The sequence below is a fragment of the Phymastichus coffea genome, unplaced genomic scaffold, assembly GCF_024137745.1.
Source record: "Phymastichus coffea isolate CEN01 unplaced genomic scaffold, Cenicafe_Pcof_1.1 PCOF00214, whole genome shotgun sequence".
Taxonomy (NCBI): domain Eukaryota; kingdom Metazoa; phylum Arthropoda; class Insecta; order Hymenoptera; family Eulophidae; genus Phymastichus; species Phymastichus coffea.
Window position 1 is genome coordinate 60001 of NW_026707025.1, and position 7743 is coordinate 67743.

At 41.7% G+C, this 7743-nt stretch overlaps 1 non-coding gene across 1 annotated transcript; it reads left to right on the top strand.

Annotated features, from left to right (window-relative positions):
* Nucleotides 1–5484: 5484 nt before the first annotated feature.
* Nucleotides 5485–5722, top strand: LOC131674145 (small nucleolar RNA U3). Its single transcript, XR_009302784.1, has one exon. It is a non-coding gene; the product is annotated as a small nucleolar RNA U3 (small nucleolar RNA).
* The last annotated feature ends 2021 nt before the right edge of the window (nt 5723–7743 follow it).

A 7743-nucleotide genomic window follows, 5' to 3' on the forward strand; every position in this document is an offset into this window, starting at 1 on the left:
CTCTATGCTCGGCAAACAATGCCGCGCAAAGCTCGCAAGAGAACTTGCTTATGCTGATTAGATGTGCTACGACGACGAGGCAATGCAATTTTCGTGCCTTGGCCGCCGTGCTCATATTTTACGAGCTCCCCGTTGTTGTATCAGCATAATAGCCACTCTCTGGCAAATTTAATATCACCTCGCCATATATCTTATTATTCATTAACTGTCGTATATACGAGTACGATACGCTGACGTGCTTCAGACCTTTTTTCATGATATATTTTCAGGCCAAAAATATCATCTTGAAAGTTTGATAGAGATGTGCTGATGAATTTCAAGATGCCTTGCTATTTTCGTCACAGTGTCACAAACGAGAAGACAACAAATTAGAAACTCGATACAAGCTTCGCTCGTTTGAGTGTCTAAAAGGCTGAACAGAAGCATACTTCAGCCAAGACAAAGAAGGCAACAAGGATGAGAAGGAAGAGGCGGAAGAGGAGAGGAGGAGACGGAAGTTCCATGGGGGATCAGAGTGAGAGAGCCGGTGGATAAGCGCAGAAGTACCGTGTACCTACAGTGTGCAAAAGGACTCTGTCTCACTCTACCTCACTCGCCCACTCTCACGGCTATTCTCTAGAGGGGATTACCTTAAACGCAAGCGCCAGCAGGTCCCCATTGTTTAGAGCGTATGGCTAACTGAATATATCTCGCTTGCTTGTTTGAGCGCCGAAGATGAGCTTTCGATGCATTGCCGACGATTTAATGCTTCAGCTAAGCTTGCCAATCTTATCCTTGATTGAGAGGTCTTGGATCAATTTCTTTTTGTTTTTACGGTTGGCTTCCTTACCCAGACATTTTACTTATTTTCGTTTTATTTTCAATAGAATGAGGCTTTCCATACTGCTTCTTGTGAAGAAAAATTGGCGCAAATAAATGCATCTGTGCTACAAAAGTTGCAACTCTATAGGACAAGTGAAAAATACATGAACATTTTTCATTTCAATAGCAATTGTCAATAAGTGGTTATCTTATCGGAAAAACCGAGTTTGTTAGTCAAGCGCATGGTAATCCGAGGCATGCGAATAAACGCATGAAAGTGCAAATAATCACCAATCTAAAATCGAATCGCCGGGCCGAATGAAAGGCCTTTCATTTCCAGAGGACGATGGACACTCGAAAAAGTAAATCAGAACGAAACAAAGGCGAGCCAATCGTTATCACGTCCACTATAATTTCACGCTCCCTCTCTGTTTGCTTAATCGTTTTCCTTTACATTCGCGGACGCGTCGAATTGGGTGCTTTGAATAAATTAACCGGCTGCTTGGTAATTAAATAATGAAGGCGCGCCGTTGCGAATCTAATCAAACATTTATGCTAAATCATGAGAGAGAGAGAGAGAGAGAGAGAGAGAGAGAGAGAGAGCGAGAATCCGAACGCAATCAGCAAATAAAAGCAGCCCTTTTCGTCGATTGCTCTCGCCTTAAGCCCCGCTGGTCATTTGACTCTCTATCGCTCGGTCCTATTTACTCGGCGCGCAACCGGACAAAAACTTGATGGACATTCCACGCCGGACAAAAGGCCTGCTCTATGTAAATTCTGAGCGTGTCGTGGAGCGAGGGGTGTGGCGGTGGCGGCGGCGGCGGTAGGTTTAAGAGTGGCGCGCGCGCTTTCGCATTTACATAGCCAACTCACACATTCTGTGACTCTCTAGCGCTCGGCCAAACGCTCTTGTTCCTCTTTCGCGTTGATTGCCCTCGTTTATTAAGATTAAAACTTTCCTACGGGCGCGGCTATATTGTCATCGGCTCTGTCACTGCATTTTTGCGAGACAATATTACTCTGCAGCTAGTTCACTCGTGGCATTTTGTCTTTCAAGGCCCAGCGGACAATTATTCGTATGACTTCTCAATAAATACCATTTCTCGCTCATCACTCATCGGAATTGAAAGGGAAATCCGGGAATCGCAGCATCTGCGCCGATCCGACCAGAAAACGACTCGTCGAAAACTGATTTATACGTGTACAAAACTACGCGGCGGTGGAAAATAATCATTCCCCTTCCCGCAAAAGCCACACTGGTTGTTGTATAATACAATGGTTGATTACACCGATGCGAGCTCGCGCGATGATGCTCACACCCTCGCGCGCGCACGCGCGTTCGCCCGCGCATCATTTATCAAACTCGGCTATATGCATGGCGGACGCAAACGCTATACTCTTTCTACATTCTCGACCCGTCACCGCGTCATTTTCATCTGCGATCTGTATTATTCTTATCGCCGCCTAGCCCGGGCAATGTTCAATTATTCAAGTGTCGGATTATCGACAACGGCAGAGGGTTGGGGAAGAGTCCTCGATGACAAATATTTCTGATATGTATATTTCGTTTGACGACTGCCTAGGTTGAAATATTGAATTGTCCATTCGTAGCAGACAATCGCTATATCGTCCAATTTTTCATCAATAATGGATTTGGCGAGCAAGGTTTTGTGAATGAAAAAAAATATTATTTCGGCGCGCAATAAAAAAATCTCGAGTTCAATAAAAATTTATATCGAGGCAAAATATCAGCCCACAAAAGCCCCTATGCACTTGTTTTGCTAGCTCGAAATAAAGGAAAAAACAATAGCAAATGCGCGTATGCATTGTGTGCCACCAAAATCCAACCGAACGCACAATGCACTTTGCAATATAGAGGAGAGTAGAACACGAGAGGCAAGTATATACCGAGAGAAAGAGTTAAGTACCGAATGAGAGAGACGCCAGAGTTTAAAAAAAGGCAATGCGCGGACACACACAAAGTGATGCAAGAAAGGAAGAGGGTGGGGTGCTGGAACGATTAGATTTTCAAATGAAATCCACGAGCAAATCGTGCGTGCTTCTCTCTCGAGATCTCTCTCTCTCTCTCTCTCTCTCTCTCTCTCTCTCTCTCTCTCTCTCTCTCTCTCTCTCTCTCTTTCCCTCTCTTTTATTTCGCCGAGTGCATCGGCCGCCGCAAAAAAAGAGAGAGACGAGGGTTCCAATGCGTTTTAGCGCTATACGGATCAAATGCGTTACCGCGGACACCGAACGAGAAAATGAAAGAGAGGGAGAGGAGGGATTAACGTGCTGTTAAATAGAGCGTGAGCCAGTCTCTATAGATGCAACTGAGTTTTTTATGGGGTTCGTCCTGAAAATTTTTTCATAAATTTAAAAAGCCACTTATCTTTCTGTACAAGTTTCATTTGGTGTTTTGCACGCCTGTCCTATCATAAACATGTAATTAATAGAGACCCGCTCGAGCGAGTTAAGAAAAAGCAAATGGGAAAGCGCTCGATTGAAAAGAAAAGTCAGCATGCTCGCGCTCAACTACATACATAAAAGATCAAGAATCCACCTGCAGAACAAAAAAAATGGGAGTGTTGACTTACTGAAACAAAGGCTTCGGTGCAGGCTTTAAGCTGTCATTACCTGTCGATCAAAGAGAAGGGGTTAAACTGGCCTTGCGGCTCTCTCGCGATCGATACGATTTGACAACAATGCGTACGAAAAAAAGCAGTGCGAAATTCGAAAAGCGTACGCGTCTCGAGAGCTAATAAGAGTACAATGCAGCGCTAAGCCGAAAATCAAAGTCTCTCTCATAAATTATAGGGTTCTGCACCGACGTTACGAAGGGAGAGAGATTGAGCTCCATTGTATTCCCTTTTATTTTCGAGGTTCTCTGCTGGTTGTTTTTTAAATGCTTGTGGCTTCTGTTGGCTGCCCTTTTGAAGTCTGCGAAGTGTCTCGGTTCGCCTGATTTCGTCGCAATAATGAAGTTTTTGTCGTGTTCTGCTTGTGCGCGGTAAATTCTTTTGCTTCGTTGCATATGCCCTCATATTCCAATCGCATGCACATTCAGATCTACATTTTAATGTTACGGGGGTAATGATCAGATTCATCAATTAATCTGTAGCTTCTATTTCCGCTCTTGATTGCTCTTCTAACGTAGCAGTCACATTACGGCATATAGTCGAAAACCCAACAGAATGAGAATAGAATCGCCATAAAAACTCGATGATCCGCGGGCATTTGTGGGAAAAAGTGAGACTCCAGATACATGGCGAAAGCCGCAGTAGCAGTAGGAGAGCAAGAGTGAAGAACCCTCGAGGCAGAGAGAGAGGGGATTGAGAAATCATCGGTCTCTCTTCGCCCGCGATCAACAGAATCGCAGAAGCGAGGATTACGTGTTTCACATTGAGTAGGCACTTCGTTCGTGACCCGCCTTTTTCAAAGGACGTACGACGAGACGCTGCTTGTGCAAACGAGGATGTCAACAGGTTCGCTGTGACAGATCCACTTCGCTTTTTCTCTTCTTCTTGCATGAATTATATCGAGGGATTATTTCGATTGGTCTCTATCAGTGCGCGCGAATTTCGTTTGATTTTATATGTATCGAGCAAATATGTATTTTTAGCGACCATCAGTTATAGATTCCCTTTGATACTTTGCCGAGACATTTGTTCTTGTAATAACTTGAAAGTGATTACGAATAAGCTTGGAATCGAAAAAAGTGAAACAAATTAATATTCCACTGATGAGAGTATGCATACGTGACATTCCAAGCAAACCGCAGAAAAAATCTCGCTCGCTCTTTTAAAGGATGCATTGCATGCGAAGAATGCCATCATAAAAATCGGTGAGCTCTCAAACAGCGTGCTTGCGCGAGAACCAAGACCTCAAGTACCCTCTCGGGGTCTCAGAGCTGTGGGTGCTAAATCCAGGGCGTAAACACTGACCGCGACATAAAACACGGGGTTACTCTTGCGCTCGTATTTATATTCATAGGCGTGGTTATCGTTTTTTTCTACGTCGAGCAAGATTGAAGAGACGAGAAAAGAATGTATCGACAAAAATGAAAGGTTATGGTTGCGCCCTTGTCTCCTTTAGATACGATGATCTATCCGATCGAGCCAAGGGGCATATTCTTTGGGGTTTCGTGGTTAGCCTCATCGTTAGTTGGCTTGATATCTGCGTCTGCGAAGAGGAGGTACGTCTTTCGTCTTCGGTACGAAGAGATGTACTTTTGCTGGGTGTTATGGGGCGACAATATTGGACTTGCGGGTGTTGGGGCGTTACCGACCACGGTTATTTGATTTTTTAAATAGTAATCATAAATAATATAGATACCTTTCGGATTTTAAATGAGTTTCTTATTATTCGATCGTTTGTTTTTGAATTCTTTTAGCGCTAAATACAAATGTTTCGTACAGATTCGTTCAAACTGATATATTTATTTTTAAATAAGTATTTTTTTCACTGTTTCTCGATGATGGATGTATATCAATGAAAACTGATAGTTTAAGATTAATTGATAATAATATTAAGTGCATATATTTTTATCGTTACCACTTTCTTTATCTTTCTTTCTCACCCCTTCATCATCGAATATTTTAACGTCTACGAACGGTCAGGAGGCGACCGGTCCTACTCCAAAGAGTGATATTAACCTTCAGTAATTGTGCATGTACAAGTCGTCACCTAAAGATCATACTTCACGCGATCATTTATGTAGTGTATCTTTGCAAACTTTCTACCCAAAGTAGGAATCAATGCTATTACGACGGTGAGAGACGGCACCCTTCCTGAAACGCAAGGAAGACTCGGGAACTTGGCTCTTGTTGTGAGGTCCCAGCATCGATGATCATTCACGGTTCACCGCTTACACTCTGTGCTCTCCTTCCCATCTGAAATATATGGAAAGGTTAGTTTCCGGAATGGTTTTTTCAATCTTATAAATGAATATAGGGAACCATTTTTTTAACGGATAATTTATCTTTTAGAGAAAATGTTTAGTTATTGAATTTCGAAACTTTCGACGTATTGATATCCTAACTATATTAAGTGGCCTAAAATTATCATTTTTCCTAGTGAATGACACATATAACACACCAATCAGCAAAAGCTGCAGCAGCACAAACATTAATCATATGACTTGCCGCCCGATTACACCTCCCTCTCTCTCGCTCTTTCAGTGTAATTAGCAAGAGCGAGTAGCGAGCAGCATGGATGAAAACGTCAAAGCCCCGTCTACAGTCGCTCGCATCCATAAACACACTCGCACACGTAAACACATGAGCAGCTTTCACGGGCTACTGCAGAGCATATAATCTAGCGACGTGTAACGCGATTAAGCGAAACGTCGTCGTCGTCGTGGCGGCGGGGCAAGTCTGGCAAACCGCAGACTCGTAACTAAGGTCCGGCGCAGTAGTCTGAGCGTCGATGAGTAATGCGAACACGTATATGCACATATAGCAGGCAGTAGCAGCAGCCTCCCACTCACGCCTATAGTTATTAATTGCAACGGGCGCTTACATGCCGCTGCAGCTGCTGCTCTTCTAAGTGCATTCGTCAGTAATTGCTAATATCGGTAATAGCTGCAAGGTGCTGCGCTGACTAAGGAGCCTCGTTTGCAACAATGATTAGCCCCGTGCAAAAAGAACTGAGCATAAACTCGAAACTGCAAGTGATACAGTCGTCTGTTTATTAACGGTCATCAACATAAATGAGAAATTTCGTTTTTGTTGTGGTTGTCGTTCAATGCTATTCTAATATATAACATGAAAAGGCACGTCGAATTACATAGCTACAAGTCTATCTAACAATGTACCAGAAGGCTGCGCATTACTCAACTTGATAACTTGATCTCAGTGATTCTATAACCGTGCTCACGACTAGAGCTATTTGTGGATTTTCACTCAATAATATTATGTTTCGGATCATACTTTGGCTACTGGTTTGCGTATTTGACCTACGTATGACATTTGACTCAATATAGAATTGAATTTAAGGGTTAAAAAAATTAATCTTACTTTTTCCACTTTAGATACTTATTTTGAGCGTTGTCGTAACAACTGTAATTATGAATACTCATTATGCCTCTGATTACAGCATAGGTGATTTAATAAAAATACAAAAATTCAATGTTCAAAGTTATTATGCAAAACACCTCATTAATGAGGGATTCAAAATCATTATATTGACCTGGAAAACTTAGCTTTCGTTATTTATTGAGTAATCTTCAGAACTTGATTACCATTTTACAAGTGTGACTGTCAAACTGAACTATTTCTAAATCTTCAGTGATTAAAATATATATTAAATATTGTTAAATGAATTATGTTACTGTTTAAAATAATAATTCATGAAATGAAAATTAGCTACACCTAACGTAATTAGCCCATGCACGATATTCAATCGTGTCGGTATGTTTCATTGGACAAAATAATTAACTCTAACAGTGACGGTAAAGGTCGATGGACAAAGAGTAGATGAAGTGAAAAAAATAAAAAAATTTGAATAGCAATGAGCCGCGTAATTACGCGTCAGTGCACTACGCAAGCGTGACGGTACCTCATTCATACGCACGTTTGATGACGCATCGTGGAACGACAGTTTTGCATGTGGCATAAATTGATTTGCGTCAAAACAGATACGTAATACTAATTGATACTTTCAGTGTTAGCTAATTTATTAAATTTGAACCATTGATGCCAATGCCACGTTTGAAAATTAAGAAAATGTTGTTAAAATGCCAATTTAATTTTTATTTCCTTGAATAATCATTCTCTCTTCTCTTTTTGAAAGGCACTTTTCTAAATAAAATTTTTTATACTCTTTCCAATTTTTTATAGTTCTTATCGATTCCAGCCAAAATTCGTACTCACCGTTATTTCAATAAAGTCTTTCTTCTATTCAAAGTCAGAACCAGCGGTCATCGAAAAAAAGTACACTCAGTCGACA